Source organism: Lissotriton vulgaris, chromosome 2_1 (assembly GCF_964263255.1).
Source record: "Lissotriton vulgaris chromosome 2_1, aLisVul1.2, whole genome shotgun sequence".
In the NCBI taxonomy this organism is placed as follows: domain Eukaryota; kingdom Metazoa; phylum Chordata; class Amphibia; order Caudata; family Salamandridae; genus Lissotriton; species Lissotriton vulgaris.
In genome coordinates this window covers 2,046,092,657-2,046,110,187 of record NC_141687.1, presented here as the reverse complement: position 1 = coordinate 2,046,110,187, position 17,531 = coordinate 2,046,092,657, and positions in this window count along the sequence as shown.

The following is a 17,531-nucleotide window of genomic DNA, read 5'->3' as shown; positions in this document are numbered from 1 at the left end:
GTAAATTTACCGAATCGGTAAAATTAAGGCCACCTACATGTCAAAACCCAAATACCTGTCGGTAACGGCCGAAATCGGTCGTTACCGACCGGTATTTGCCGTCCTACATCTGGCCCTTAGTTCTTATTAGCCATGCACAGCCCAGATATTTGGCCACACCATAAACCATAGTAAGAGAGGAGGTGTCAGTTTTTAAGATGTGTAGTGCGACACAATGGTTCTTGGAGCCAAGCTTTTTGCAGACTGGTTTGAGCCATTTGGCTCTAGCCATCCTATGGGCAGGGCACGCCAAAGAAAAAATGGGCAATAGACTCATTCGGAGCTACACAACCTGGACAAGGCGCAGATGGTAGATTGCGCCAGTTCCAGGTTGCTATCACCTCGTTGAGCGGGAGTGTTCCTAGTCTCATCTTCAAGTAGAGCGCCCTATCCCGAGGTGTTTGAATACAATCTAGATAGGGTCTAGTTTTCGGATGGGTTTGTGCTCAAAAAACGCCTCAGTAATTTTCCCCATTTTAGGATTGCGTGTCTCTTCTGCTTGTACTCATTGCCATTAGGCACTTTTTAGGTCCTGCTTGGGTGGCGGAATCTGGCTGGCCCAAGCCTCCCCAAAACCTTTGTCAGATAGAAGCTGCCTAAGATTAGTTATCCATTTAATCCTGTTCCCTGTGTCAGCTGTTATTAATTCGCTGAGGGCAGCAGCGTAATTGGACAGCTCAGAGGTCCTGCTTATGCGTGCCCAAAAGAGTAGAGGATGGAAGCGTGCAATTCCTGGATGGAACGTCTTCCCATGTCATAGGGTAAGGGCTTCAGCGGGGTGGTATTTGGAAGGGAGACAAGATCTCTAAAGAACTTGTTTTCAGATCTGGCAAGTTTGCTGGTAATTTCAAAGCCCCAAAGTTCGGCCCCATATAGGGCCAAAGGTAGCGCTTTGCCATCATAGACAATGGGGGCCGGGGCAACTGGCCTACTTACAGAGAGATGTTGTTCTCTTACGATAGCCTCAGACACCCGCTTGTGACTTAGGAGCATTTTGGGTAAGTGGGAACTCCATTTCATACCTTTGGAGACCCGGATTCCCAGATAGTAAAAAGACTCAACAGTGTCCAATGCCATATCATTTAAGGTAATGCTGTTTCTGAAGCGTTTTGATGGGTTATTTGTCATTAACTTTGTTTTACTTGTGTTAATTATCAACCCCCAAGAGTTACAAAAAATGTTGAACCTGTTCAAAAGTTTTTGGAGGCCTCCCAGTGTTTTTGAGATCAGGAGGGTATTGTCGGCGAATAGGAGGGTTGGCGTTTTCTCCCCTGCCAGAATTGGAGCGTCTGCTGCTTCCTCTCTAAGATGGTCTACCACCCCGTTCATAAATAAAAAGAACAGGGTAGGGGCCAGGACTCATCCCTGGTGCACCCCCCTGTTCACCAAGACCCTCTCCTTCAGCTGCCTCTGTGTGCCCCACCTAATTCTGGCATAGTTGTCCTCATGCATATGTTTTATAAAATCAAGAATCTGAGGGGAAATACCAAATTCATGTAGGACCTGCCAGAGCTTATCACGTGGTACAAGGTCAAAGCGGTCTTCAAATCTATGAAGGCCAAGTACAAACTGCCTTTCCCAATCATCTCTGCTTTCCAGTGGAGCATAACAAATCTGAAAACCTGATCCATTGTGCCCACCTTTTGCCTGAAGCCTGCTTGATAGTGGTAGAGGATGTTCCCGTCCTCCATCCAGGCCCTTATCCTCATAAGGAGCACCCTGTCAACCACCTTCTGGATCAAATCCATTAAACTAATCGGCTTGTAGTTGGCAGGGTCCTCCCTATTTCCCTTTTTGTGGATTGGGACAACCTCCGCACCTTTCCATGAATCAGAGACTGCAGACCCCCTAGCTATTAGGTTCATCAGAAGTAAGATGAAATGGGCCCAGGGCTTCGGATCATGCAAAAGCAGATCGCCAGGAAGTTTGTCGGGTCCCGCAGCTTTTCCAGAAGAAATACTATTTATGGCTAGATCCACCTCATGGAGGTCAAAGCAGTCCAGTGGCAGGGAAACCCTATGGATGATTGTGTAGGTCTCAGTTTGGAGGGAAGAGGGGCCTTCATTTCCCGAGTATAGGTTAGAAAAGTGGTCATGCCATTGTTGCCCTGTGATGTGATTTGGGATTGGGTTGGGATTGGGTCAGGTCCTTTTCTATTCCCTCCATTAATTAACTCTCAAAATAAAGTTGAGCCCTTTGTTTGAAGGCGTGTTTGAGCTCCTGCCAATGTGCCTCGTGCCAGTTGTGTTTGGCTTCCACTAGTATCTAGGAATAACCCTTTCTTGCTGCTCTAATTGCCACTGAATCTTTCTTTCTGACAGCTAGGGATATGGCCTGCCTCTTCTTCCTGCACGCTGGTGAGTACCATGGGTTTGTGGGCCTTGCTAAGCATCTCTTCTTTGCCAATTTCCCTTCTACAATAAAAAAAGTAGAACACAATACAATAAAAAAGAGCCTATCTAATTTCGGTAAAACAAAGAGAATATGGATAGGTTCTCAGCATCTATATAAAACGTTTCGAGCTCCTTATTCTTTTGGTCAAGAAATTCCCTGATACTTTGCAATTTGCATTCTTGGTGAGAGACTTTGTGCCATTTAAGGCGTCTATTGCAATTGGAAGGGGTTACCGCTCTTGTCGACATTACAGGAGGATTAGATGTCTCTGACGTAAAAGGTGACCAAACGTTGTTAATTTGCAAACAAAGGGGATTATGGTCGCTGTCCAAGGAATGTTTAACTACCATATCTAGGAGATTCCCCCATATTCGTACATCAACAAGAATGTCATCTATTCAGGACGGGGAGCTTATCCTGTTGTAAGTATTTGCTCCATTTGAATCCGAACGTGTCCTACCATTTGCAGCTCTTAAGTTAAATTCCAGGGTCAGGGCATTGATTTGAATCGCCCTCTGTGACCACTTCTTGATGGGAGCTATATTGAGGGTTGGGATAGCCCATTTAGTATCCTCTTCAGTGGTTCCCAGTAGGTTCTCCAAACTCAGAGGTTTGAATGTGCAGTTGAAATCCCCAGCTACTATGGTATTGGAATGGGGCAGAGTGCGGGATAACTCACACTCCAGAGCTCCTATAGTTGAAGATGTTTGGGCGCCCGGAGAGCCTCTTGCATATATATTAAATAGCTCTAGGGTTGTGCCTTTGGATGGCCCTCTAATGGTCAGGTGAAGAATGTCTTGTGACGAACAAGTGTGTGTTACAATCGATCAATTTAATGAGATGTTAATCCAAATTTGTAATCCCCCGGAAGGGCGACCCTTGCCTGAACTGATTGGAGGGATAAAATAAGAGGTGAAGAGATTTATATAAGGGCGTTAAACTCCAAGTCTCCTGGACTAAGCACACATCGAACTTTTCAATAAACTCATTCCACTCTGGGAGCAGTAATTTTTTCTGGAGCCCCACTATATTCCAAGAAAGGAGATTAAGCACATTCGAATTAGACATATTCTCAAGGACTTCATTATCTAAAGTACAAACCGAGGTCCATACCTGATCATAAATCGTTCTCTGGCCCTTTGGTCCTTTTATACAGGGGGGTTTGCAATAAAATTAGTCTCCCTACGTCTAGCTTCTGCTGAGATAGTGGTAATATTCTGGATTAACCCCCCATTTAGTCAGTCTACCGTATTTAAACCGGACCCTCCTCCCGACCTCTCTGGCACTTCGTGATGTATCGGCCTAGGTGGTGACCAGAGTGGTGAGCGTCTAATCTGCAAACAATACAGGAAGGAAAACCTTCCAAGGAAATTATTTTACTGATCATAAATAACTAAAATGGCATTTTCTGATGGAGTATAAAATACCTGCAACAGGTGTTGTGCTTGCATCTGTAAATTGTACTGAAACTAAATACCACTCCTCCATGTGTGGTAGAGAGAGCGCTATTTCAGAGACTTTGGCAGCCCTAGTAATGATGTCGAAATTAAGTTCTCTACCCAAATAGAAGGCCTTAGCTTGAACATGGAGTGCATTGTGGGTTATTTGCAAGTACTTAGTCCTTGTATTCCAAATGCTCCCATCTACTTCTTAGAAGTTCTCCAAATTGACATGGGGGATCTTGCAGATGTACATGGTTGTGGAGGGGTTTCGCGTGGCCAGGTGGTTGCATGTGCATCTCAGACAACACAAGAGTAGATATCTCCCACTTGAAAGGTCCGCATAGAAGAATTTCACACATATCTCCTTTCAGGTTTGTTCTTTGTGATCACTCCACAAGGATGTTCTTTAGAAACTCGGGCTCAAGGAAGAGAGTAGTGACTGGGTTCAGGTGAACAATGCTGAAGCAGTACAGGAGATAAGTTGATGAATTCAGGAGATACAGGGTCTGCTGCAAGAACTGAAGCCAAGACTGCCTGTGACAGGTTTATGAACAACATTCCCACGGGTGTAGTTGTTGTTGTATACGCTTTATTCGATAAACTTTCTATCATAAAAGCATGTACATCTAAAATTCCTATTTTAAAATCATGTAGCACAGCATAAAAAAATGGATCATACTATAGATCATACATCATGCAATTGAAAAATATATAAAAAGAATTTCATTAAGACCATGAATAACAATGTTCAGTGCAAATGCATCAGGTAGCATGCATGAAAGATGTTGCGCTACAGTTTTTCGCTAGGAGCTTAGGGCCCGATGTAGGTAATCCTCATTTACCGACTCTAAAATACCGAATTTTACCGATTTGGTATTCTAGATTCGGTAAATGAGATGTAGCTAAAAATCCAGTATTTTTACCGAATCTGTAGGATTCGGTAATTACCGAATCAGTATTTACCGATTCGGTAATTGCCATTGATTCCTAGGGGCCTTAAGGCCTTAAGGCCCCTAGGAATCAATGGCAATTACCGAATCGGTAAATACCGATTCGGTAAAAATACAGAATTGTCAAGGGGAACAGGGTGTCACTTTGACACCCTGTTGCACCCCTGATTTTGGCTTGTGTGCCATGTGGCTCACATACATGCCCTAAGGTGTGCATGTACACAGGTATTCGTTATTTACCACCAAATAGAATTTGGTGGTAAATAATGAATAATGCCCTGTGGCACTGTTTAAAGTGCCACCTACATCTGGATTTACCGATTCGGTAAATTTATTGATTCGGTATTTTACCGAATTGGTAAATTTACCGAATCGGTAAAATTAAGGCCACCTACATGTCAAAACCCAAATACCTGTCGGTAACGGCCGAAATCGGTCGTTACCGACCGGTATTTGCCGTCCTACATCTGGCCCTTAGTTCTTATTAGCCATGCACAGCCCAGATATTTGGCCACACCATAAACCATAGTAAGAGAGGAGGTGTCAGTTTTTAAGATGTGTAGTGCGACACAATGGTTCTTGGAGCCAAGCTTTTTGCAGACTGGTTTGAGCCATTTGGCTCTAGCCATCCTATGGGCAGGGCACGCCAAAGAAAAAATGGGCAATAGACTCATTCGGAGCTACACAACCTGGACAAGGCGCAGATGGTAGATTGCGCCAGTTCCAGGTTGCTATCACCTCGTTGAGCGGGAGTGTTCCTAGTCTCATCTTCAAGTAGAGCGCCCTATCCCGAGGTGTTTGAATACAATCTAGATAGGGTCTAGTTTTCGGATGGGTTTGTGCTCAAAAAACGCCTCAGTAATTTTCCCCATTTTAGGATTGCGTGTCTCTTCTGCTTGTACTCATTGCCATTAGGCACTTTTTAGGTCCTGCTTGGGTGGCGGAATCTGGCTGGCCCAAGCCTCCCCAAAACCTTTGTCAGATAGAAGCTGCCTAAGATTAGTTATCCATTTAATCCTGTTCCCTGTGTCAGCTGTTATTAATTCGCTGAGGGCAGCAGCGTAATTGGACAGCTCAGAGGTCCTGCTTATGCGTGCCCAAAAGAGTAGAGGATGGAAGCGTGCAATTCCTGGATGGAACGTCTTCCCATGTCATAGGGTAAGGGCTTCAGCGGGGTGGTATTTGGAAGGGAGACAAGATCTCTAAAGAACTTGTTTTCAGATCTGGCAAGTTTGCTGGTAATTTCAAAGCCCCAAAGTTCGGCCCCATATAGGGCCAAAGGTAGCGCTTTGCCATCATAGACAATGGGGGCCGGGGCAACTGGCCTACTTACAGAGAGATGTTGTTCTCTTACGATAGCCTCAGACACCCGCTTGTGACTTAGGAGCATTTTGGGTAAGTGGGAACTCCATTTCATACCTTTGGAGACCCGGATTCCCAGATAGTAAAAAGACTCAACAGTGTCCAATGCCATATCATTTAAGGTAATGCTGTTTCTGAAGCGTTTTGATGGGTTATTTGTCATTAACTTTGTTTTACTTGTGTTAATTATCAACCCCCAAGAGTTACAAAAAATGTTGAACCTGTTCAAAAGTTTTTGGAGGCCTCCCAGTGTTTTTGAGATCAGGAGGGTATTGTCGGCGAATAGGAGGGTTGGCGTTTTCTCCCCTGCCAGAATTGGAGCGTCTGCTGCTTCCTCTCTAAGATGGTCTACCACCCCGTTCATAAATAAAAAGAACAGGGTAGGGGCCAGGACTCATCCCTGGTGCACCCCCCTGTTCACCAAGACCCTCTCCTTCAGCTGCCTCTGTGTGCCCCACCTAATTCTGGCATAGTTGTCCTCATGCATATGTTTTATAAAATCAAGAATCTGAGGGGAAATACCAAATTCATGTAGGACCTGCCAGAGCTTATCACGTGGTACAAGGTCAAAGCGGTCTTCAAATCTATGAAGGCCAAGTACAAACTGCCTTTCCCAATCATCTCTGCTTTCCAGTGGAGCATAAAAAATCTGAAAACCTGATCCATTGTGCCCACCTTTTGCCTGAAGCCTGCTTGATAGTGGTAGAGGATGTTCCCGTCCTCCATCCAGGCCCTTATCCTCATAAGGAGCACCCTGTCAACCACCTTCTGGATCAAATCCATTAAACTAATCGGCTTGTAGTTGGCAGGGTCCTCCCTATTTCCCTTTTTGTGGATTGGGACAACCTCCGCACCTTTCCATGAATCAGAGACTGCAGACCCCCTAGCTATTAGGTTCATCAGAAGTAAGATGAAATGGGCCCAGGGCTTCGGATCATGCAAAAGCAGATCGCCAGGAAGTTTGTCGGGTCCCGCAGCTTTTCCAGAAGAAATACTATTTATGGCTAGATCCACCTCATGGAGGTCAAAGCAGTCCAGTGGCAGGGAAACCCTATGGATGATTGTGTAGGTCTCAGTTTGGAGGGAAGAGGGGCCTTCATTTCCCGAGTATAGGTTAGAAAAGTGGTCATGCCATTGTTGCCCTGTGATGTGATTTGGGATTGGGTTGGGATTGGGTCAGGTCCTTTTCTATTCCCTCCATTAATTAACTCTCAAAATAAAGTTGAGTCCTTTGTTTGAAGGCGTGTTTGAGCTCCTGCCAATGTGCCTCGTGCCAGTTGTGTTTGGCTTCCACTAGTATCTAGGAATAACCCTTTCTTGCTGCTCTAATTGCCACTGAATCTTTCTTTCTGACAGCTAGGGATATGGCCTGCCTCTTCTTCCTGCACGCTGGTGAGTACCATGGGTTTGTGGGCCTTGCTAAGCATCTCTTCTTTGCCAATTTCCCTTCTACAATAAAAAAAGTAGAACACAATACAATAAAAAAGAGCCTATCTAATTTCGGTAAAACAAAGAGAATATGGATAGGTTCTCAGCATCTATATAAAACGTTTCGAGCTCCTTATTCTTTTGGTCAAGAAATTCCCTGATACTTTGCAATTTGCATTCTTGGTGAGAGACTTTGTGCCATTTAAGGCGTCTATTGCAATTGGAAGGGGTTACCGCTCTTGTCGACATTACAGGAGGATTAGATGTCTCTGACGTAAAAGGTGACCAAACGTTGTTAATTTGCAAACAAAGGGGATTATGGTCGCTGTCCAAGGAATGTTTAACTACCATATCTAGGAGATTCCCCCATATTCGTACATCAACAAGAATGTCATCTATTCAGGACGGGGAGCTTATCCTGTTGTAAGTATTTGCTCCATTTGAATCCGAACGTGTCCTACCATTTGCAGCTCTTAAGTTAAATTCCAGGGTCAGGGCATTGATTTGAATCGCCCTCTGTGACCACTTCTTGATGGGAGCTATATTGAGGGTTGGGATAGCCCATTTAGTATCCTCTTCAGTGGTTCCCAGTAGGTTCTCCAAACTCAGAGGTTTGAATGTGCAGTTGAAATCCCCAGCTACTATGGTATTGGAATGGGGCAGAGTGCGGGATAACTCACACTCCAGAGCTCCTATAGTTGAAGATGTTTGGGCGCCCGGAGAGCCTCTTGCATATATATTAAATAGCTCTAGGGTTGTGCCTTTGGATGGCCCTCTAATGGTCAGGTGAAGAATGTCTTGTGACGAACAAGTGTGTGTTACAATCGATCAATTTAATGAGATGTTAATCCAAATTTGTAATCCCCCGGAAGGGCGACCCTTGCCTGAACTGATTGGAGGGATAAAATAAGAGGTGAAGAGATTTATATAAGGGCGTTAAACTCCAAGTCTCCTGGACTAAGCACACATCGAACTTTTCAATAAACTCATTCCACTCTGGGAGCAGTAATTTTTTCTGGAGCCCCACTATATTCCAAGAAAGGAGATTAAGCACATTCGAATTAGACATATTCTCAAGGACTTCATTATCTAAAGTACAAACCGAGGTCCATACCTGATCATAAATCGTTCTCTGGCCCTTTGGTCCTTTTATACAGGGGGGTTTGCAATAAAATTAGTCTCCCTACGTCTAGCTTCTGCTGAGATAGTGGTAATATTCTGGATTAACCCCCCATTTAGTCAGTCTACCGTATTTAAACCGGACCCTCCTCCCGACCTCTCTGGCACTTCGTGATGTATCGGCCTAGGTGGTGACCAGAGTGGTGAGCGTCTAATCTGCAAACAATACAGGAAGGAAAACCTTCCAAGGAAATTATTTTACTGATCATAAATAACTAAAATGGCATTTTCTGATGGAGTATAAAATACCTGCAACAGGTGTTGTGCTTGCATCTGTAAATTGTACTGAAACTAAATACCACTCCTCCATGTGTGGTAGAGAGAGCGCTATTTCAGAGACTTTGGCAGCCCTAGTAATGATGTCGAAATTAAGTTCTCTACCCAAATAGAAGGCCTTAGCTTGAACATGGAGTGCATTGTGGGTTATTTGCAAGTACTTAGTCCTTGTTTTCCAAATGCTCCCATCTACTTCTTAGAAGTTCTCCAAATTGACATGGGGGATCTTGCAGATGTACATGGTTGTGGAGGGGCTTCGCGTGGCCAGGTGGTTGCATGTGCATCTCAGACAACACAAGAGTAGATATCTTCCACTTGAAAGGTCCGCATAGAAGAATATCACACATATCTCCTTTCAGGTTTGTTCTTTGTGATCACTCCACAAGGATGTTCTTTAGAAACTCGGGCTCAAGGAAGAGAGTAGTGACTGGGTTCAGGTGAACAATGCTGAAGCAGTACAGGAGATAAGTTGATGAATTCAGGAGATACAGGGTCTGCTGCAAGAACTGAAGCCAAGACTGCCTGTGACAGGTTTATGAACAACATTCCCACGGGTGTAGTTGTTGTTGTATACGCTTTATTCGATAAACTTTCTATCATAAAAGCATGTACATCTAAAATTCCTATTTTAAAATCATGTAGCACAGCATAAAAAAATGGATCATACTATAGATCATACATCATGCAATTGAAAAATATATAAAAAGAATTTCATTAAGACCATGAATAACAATGTTCAGTGCAAATGCATCAGGTAGCATGCATGAAAGATGTTGCGCTACAGTTTTTCGCTAGGAGCTTAGGGCCCGATGTAGGTAATCCTCATTTACCGACTCTAAAATACCGAATTTTACCGATATGGTATTCTAGATTCGGTAAATGAGATGTAGCTAAAAATCCAGTATTTTTACCGAATCTGTAGGATTCGGTAATTACCGAATCAGTATTTACCGATTCGGTAATTGCCATTGATTCCTAGGGGCCTTAAGGCCTTAAGGCCCCTAGGAATCAATGGCAATTACCGAATCGGTAAATACCGATTCGGTAAAAATACAGAATTGTCAAGGGGAACAGGGTGTCACTTTGACACCCTGTTGCACCCCTGATTTTGGCTTGTGTGCCATGTGGCTCACATACATGCCCTAAGGTGTGCATGTACACAGGTATTCGTTATTTACCACCAAATAGAATTTGGTGGTAAATAATGAATAATGCCCTGTGGCACTGTTTAAAGTGCCACCTACATCTGGATTTACCGATTCGGTAAATTTATTGATTCGGTATTTTACCGAATTGGTAAATTTACCGAATCGGTAAAATTAAGGCCACCTACATGTCAAAACCCAAATACCTGTCGGTAACGGCCGAAATCGGTCGTTACCGACCGGTATTTGCCGTCCTACATCTGGCCCTTAGTTCTTATTAGCCATGCACAGCCCAGATATTTGGCCACACCATAAACCATAGTAAGAGAGGAGGTGTCAGTTTTTAAGATGTGTAGTGCGACACAATGGTTCTTGGAGCCAAGCTTTTTGCAGACTGGTTTGAGCCATTTGGCTCTAGCCATCCTATGGGCAGGGCACGCCAAAGAAAAAATGGGCAATAGACTCATTCGGAGCTACACAACCTGGACAAGGCGCAGATGGTAGATTGCGCCAGTTCCAGGTTGCTATCACCTCATTGAGCGGGAGTGTTCCTAGTCTCATCTTCAAGTAGAGCGCCCTATCCCGAGGTGTTTGAATACAATCTAGATAGGGTCTAGTTTTCGGATGGGTTTGTGCTCAAAAAACGCCTCAGTAATTTTCCCCATTCTAGGATTGCGTGTCTCTTCTGCTTGTACTCATTGCCATTAGGCACTTTTTAGGTCCTGCTTGGGTGGCGGAATCTGGCTGGCCCAAGCCTCCCCAAAACCTTTGTCAGATAGAAGCTGCCTAAGATTAGTTATCCATTTAATCCTGTTCCCTGTGTCAGCTGTTATTAATTTGCTGAGGGCAGCAGCGTAATTGGACAGCTCAGAGGTCCTGCTTATGCGTGCCCAAAAGAGTAGAGGATGGAAGCGTGCAATTCCTGGATGGAACGTCTTCCCATGTCATAGGGTAAGGGCTTCAGCGGGGTGGTATTTGGAAGGGAGACAAGATCTCTAAAGAACTTGTTTTCAGATCTGGCAAGTTTGCTGGTAATTTCAAAGCCCCAAAGTTCGGCCCCATATAGGGCCAAAGGTAGCGCTTTGCCATCATAGACAATGGGGGCCGGGGCAACTGGCCTACTTACAGAGAGATGTTGTTCTCTTACGATAGCCTCAGACACCCGCTTGTGACTTAGGAGCATTTTGGGTAAGTGGGAACTCCATTTCATACCTTTGGAGACCCGGATTCCCAGATAGTAAAAAGACTCAACAGTGTCCAATGCCATATCATTTAAGGTAATGCTGTTTCTGAAGCGTTTTGATGGGTTATTTGTCATTAACTTTGTTTTACTTGTGTTAATTATCAACCCCCAAGAGTTACAAAAAATGTTGAACCTGTTCAAAAGTTTTTGGAGGCCTCCCAGTGTTTTTGAGATCAGGAGGGTATTGTCGGCGAATAGGAGGGTTGGCGTTTTCTCCCCTGCCAGAATTGGAGCGTCTGCTGCTTCTCTCTAAGATGGTCTACCCCCCCCGTTCATAAATAAAGAGAACAGGGTAGGGGCCAGGACTCATCCCTGGTGCACCCCCCTATTCACCAAGACCCTCTCCTTCAGCTGCCCCTGTGTGCTCCACCTAATTCTGGCATAGTTGTCCTCATGCATATGTTTTATAAAATCAAGAATCTGAGGGGAAATACCAAATTCATGTAGGACCTGCCAGAGCTTATCACGTGGTACAAGGTCAAAGCGGTCTTCAAATCTATGAAGGCCAAGTACAAACTGCCTTTCCCAATCATCTCTGCTTTCCAGTGGAGCATAAAAAATCTGAAAACCTGATCCATTGTGCTCACCTTTTGCCTGAAGCCTGCTTGATAGTGGTAGAGGATGTTCCCGTCCTCCATCCAGGCCCTTATCCTCATAAGGAGCACCCTGTCAACCACCTTCTGGATCAAATCCATTAAACTAATCGGCTTGTAGTTGGCAGGGTCCTCCCTATTTCCCTTTTTGTGGATTGGGACAACCTCCGCACCTTTCCATGAATCAGAGACTGCAGACCCCCTAGCTATTAGGTTCATCAGAAGTAAGATGAAATGGGCCCAGGGCTTCGGATCATGCAAAAGCAGATCGCCAGGAAGTTTGTCGGGTCCCGCAGCTTTTCCAGAAGAAATACTATTTATTGCTAGATCCACCTCATGGAGGTCAAAGCAGTCCAGTGGCAGGGAAACCCTATGGATGATTGTGTAGGTCTCAGTTTGGAGGGAAGAGGGGCCTTCATTTCCCGAGTATAGGTTAGAAAAGTGGTCATGCCATTGTTGCCCTGTGATGTGATTTGGGATTGGGTTGGGATTGGGTCAGGTCCTTTTCTATTCCCTCCATTAATTAACTCTCAAAATAAAGTTGAGTCCTTTGTTTGAAGGCGTGTTTGAGCTCCTGCCAATGTGCCTCGTGCCAGTTGCGTTTGGCTTCCACTAGTATCTAGGAATAACCCTTTCTTGCTGCTCTAATTGCCACTGAATCTTGCTTTCTGACAGCTAGGGATATGGCCTGCCTCTTCTTCCTGCACGCTGGTGAGTACCATGGGTTTGTGGGCCTTGCTAAGCATCTCTTCTTTGCCATTTTCCCTTCTACAATAAAAAAAGTAGAACACAATACAATAAAAAAGAGCCTATCTAATTTCAGTAAAACAAAGAGAATATGGATAGGTTCTCAGCATCTATATAAAACGTTTCGAGCTCCTTATTCTTTTGGTCAAGAAATTCCCTGATACTTTGCAATTTGCATTCTTGGTGAGAGACTTTGTGCCATTTAAGGCGTCTATTGCAATTGGAAGGGGTTACCGCTCTTGTCGACATTACAGGAGGATTAGATGTCGCTGACGTAAAAGGTGACCAAACGTTGTTAATTTGCAAACAAAGGGGATTATGGTCGCTGTCCAAGGAATGTTTAACTACCATATCTAGGAGATTCCCCCATATTCGTACATCAACAAGAATGTCATCTATTCAGGACGGGGAGCTTATCCTGTTGTAAGTATTTGCTCCATTTGAATCCGAACGTGTCCTACCATTTGCAGCTCTTAAGTTAAATTCCAGGGTCAGGGCATTGATTTGAATCGCCCTCTGTGACCACTTCTTGATGGGAGCTATATTGAGGGTTGGGATAGCCCATTTAGTATCCTCTTCAGTGGTTCCCAGTAGGTTCTCCAAACTCAGAGGTTTGAATGTGCAGTTGAAATCCCCAGCTACTATGGTATTGGAATGGGGCAGAGTGCGGGATAACTCACACTCCAGAGCTCCTATAGTTGAAGATGTTTGGGCGCCCGGAGAGCCTCTTGCATATATATTAAATAGCTCTAGGGTTGTGCCTTTGGATGGCCCTCTAATGGTCAGGTGAAGAATGTCTTGTGACGAACAAGTGTGTGTTACAATCGATCAATTTAATGAGATGTTAATCCAAATTTGTAATCCCCCGGAAGGGCGACCCTTGCCTGAACTGATTGGAGGGATAAAATAAGAGGTGAAGAGATTTATATAAGGGCGTTAAACTCCAAGTCTCCTGGACTAAGCACACATGGAACTTTTCAATAAACTCATTCTACTCTGGGAGCAGTAATTTTTTCTGGAGCCCCACTATATTCCAAGAAAGGAGATTAAGCATATTCGAATTAGACATATTCTCAAGGACTTCATTATCTAAAGTACAAACCGAGGTCCATACCTGATCATAAATCGTTCTCTGGCCCTTTGGTCCTTTTATACAGGGGGGTTTGCAATAAAATTAGTCTCCCTACGTCTAGCTTCTGCTGAGATAGTGGTAATATTCTGGATTAACCCCCCATTTAGTCAGTCTACCGTATTTAAACCGGACCCTCCTCCCGACCTCTCTGGCACTTCGTGATGTATCGGCCTAGGTGGTGACCAGAGTGGTGAGCGTCTAATCTGCAAACAATACAGGAAGGAAAACCTTCCAAGGAAATTATTTTACTGATCATAAATAACTAAAATGGCATTTTCTGATGGAGTATAAAATACCTGCAACAGGTGTTGTGCTTGCATCTGTAAATTGTACTGAAACTAAATACCACTCCTCCATGTGTGGTAGAGAGAGCGCTATTTCAGAGACTTTGGCAGCCCTAGTAATGATGTCGAAATTAAGTTCTCTACCCAAATAGAAGGCCTTAACTTGAACATGGAGTGCATTGTGGGTTATTTGCAAGTACTTAGTCCTTGTTTTCCAAATGCTCCCATCTACTTCTTAGAAGTTCTCCAAATTGACATGGGGGATCTTGCAGATGTACATGGTTGTGGAGGGGCTTCGCGTGGCCAGGTGGTTGCATGTGCATCTCAGACAACACAAGAGTAGATATCTTCCACTTGAAAGGTCCGCATAGAAGAATATCACACATATCTCCTTTCAGGTTTGTTCTTTGTGATCACTCCACAAGGATGTTCTTTAGAAACTCGGGCTCAAGGAAGAGAGTAGTGACTGGGTTCAGGTGAACAATGCTGAAGCAGTACAGGAGATAAGTTGATGAATTCAGGAGATACAGGGTCTGCTGCAAGAACTGAAGCCAAGACTGCCTGTGACAGGTTTATGAACAACATTCCCACGGGTGTAGTTGTTGTTGTATACGCTTTATTCGATAAACTTTCTATCATAAAAGCATGTACATCTAAAATTCCTATTTTAAAATCATGTAGCACAGCATAAAAAAATGGATCATACTATAGATCATACATCATGCAATTGAAAAATATATAAAAAGAATTTCATTAAGACCATGAATAACAATGTTCAGTGCAAATGCATCAGGTAGCATGCATGAAAGATGTTGCGCTACAGTTTTTCGCTAGGAGCTTAGGGCCCGATGTAGGTAATCCTCATTTACCGACTCTAAAATACCGAATTTTACCGATTTGGTATTCTAGATTCGGTAAATGAGATGTAGCTAAAAATCCAGTATTTTTACCGAATCTGTAGGATTCGGTAATTACCGAATCAGTATTTACCGATTCGGTAATTGCCATTGATTCCTAGGGGCCTTAAGGCCTTAAGGCCCCTAGGAATCAATGGCAATTACCGAATCGGTAAATACCGATTCGGTAAAAATACAGAATTGTCAAGGGGAACAGGGTGTCACTTTGACACCCTGTTGCACCCCTGATTTTGGCTTGTGTGCCATGTGGCTCACATACATGCCCTAAGGTGTGCATGTACACAGGTATTCGTTATTTACCACCAAATAGAATTTGGTGGTAAATAATGAATAATGCCCTGTGGCACTGTTTAAAGTGCCACCTACATCTGGATTTACCGATTCGGTAAATTTATTGATTCGGTATTTTACCGAATTGGTAAATTTACCGAATCGGTAAAATTAAGGCCACCTACATGTCAAATCCCAAATACCTGTCGGTAACGGCCGAAATCGGTCGTTACCGACCGGTATTTGCCGTCCTACATCTGGCCCTTAGTTCTTATTAGCCATGCACAGCCCAGATATTTGGCCACACCATAAACCATAGTAAGAGAGGAGGTGTCAGTTTTTAAGATGTGTAGTGCGACACAATGGTTCTTGGAGCCAAGCTTTTGGCAGACTGGTTTGAGCCATTTGGCTCTAGCCATCCTATGGGCAGGGCACGCCAAAGAAAAAATGGGCAATAGACTCATTCGGAGCTACACAACCTGGACAAGGCGCAGATGGTAGATTGCGCCAGTTCCAGGTTGCTATCACCTCGTTGAGCGGGAGTGTTCCTAGTCTCATCTTCAAGTAGAGCGCCCTATCCCAAGGTGTTTGAATACAATCTAGATAGGGTCTAGTTTTCGGATGGGTTTGTGCTCAAAAAACGCCTCAGTAATTTTCCCCATTCTAGGATTGCGTGTCTCTTCTGCTTGTACTCATTGCCATTAGGCACTTTTTAGGTCCTGCTTGGGTGGCGGAATCTGGCTGGCCCAAGCCTCCCCAAAACCTTTGTCAGATAGAAGCTGCCTAAGATTAGTTATCCATTTAATCCTGTTCCCTGTGTCAGCTGTTATTAATTCGCTGAGGGCAGCAGCGTAATTGGACAGCTCAGAGGTCCTGCTTATGCGTGCCCAAAAGAGTAGAGGATGGAAGCGTGCAATTCCTGGATGGAACGTCTTCCCATGTCATAGGGTAAGGGCTTCAGCGGGGTGGTATTTGGAAGGGAGACAAGATCTCTAAAGAACTTGTTTTCAGATCTGGCAAGTTTGCTGGTAATTTCAAAGCCCCAAAGTTCGGCCCCATATAGGGCCAAAGGTAGCGCTTTGCCATCATAGACAATGGGGGCCGGGGCAACTGGCCTACTTACAGAGAGATGTTGTTCTCTTACGATAGCCTCAGACACCCGCTTGTGACTTAGGAGCATTTTGGGTAAGTGGGAACTCCATTTCATACCTTTGGAGACCCGGATTCCCAGATAGTAAAAAGACTCAACAGTGTCCAATGCCATATCATTTAAGGTAATGCTGTTTCTGAAGCGTTTTGATGGGTTATTTGTCATTAACTTTGTTTTACTTGTGTTAATTATCAACCCCCAAGAGTTACAAAAAATGTTGAACCTGTTCAAAAGTTTTTGGAGGCCTCCCAGTGTTTTTGAGATCAGGAGGGTATTGTCGGCGAATAGGAGGGTTGGCGTTTTCTCCCCTGCCAGAATTGGAGCGTCTGCTGCTTCCTCTCTAAGATGGTCTACCACCCCGTTCATAAATAAAGAGAACAGGGTAGGGGCCAGGACTCATCCCTGGTGCACCCCCCTATTCACCAAGACCCTCTCCTTCAGCTGCCCCTGTGTGCCCCACCTTATTCTGGCATAGTTGTCCTCATGCATATGTTTTATAAAATCAAGAATCTGAGGGGAAATACCAAATTCATGTAGGACCTGCCAGAGCTTATCACGTGGTACAAGGTCAAAGCGGTCTTCAAATCTATGAAGGCCAAGTACAAACTGCCTTTCCCAATCATCTCTGCTTTCCAGTGGAGCATAAAAAATCTGAAAACCTGATCCATTGTGCTCACCTTTTGCCTGAAGCCTGCTTGATAGTGGTAGAGGATGTTCCCGTCCTCCATCCAGGCCCTTATCCTCATAAGGAGCACCCTGTCAACCACCTTCTGGATCAAATCCATTAAACTAATCGGCTTGTAGTTGGCAGGGTCCTCCCTATTTCCCTTTTTGTGGATTGGGACAACCTCCGCACCTTTCCATGAATCAGAGACTGCAGACCCCCTAGCTATTAGGTTCATCAGAAGTAAGATGAAATGGGCCCAGGGCTTCGGATCATGCAAAAGCAGATCGCCAGGAAGTTTGTCGGGTCCCGCAGC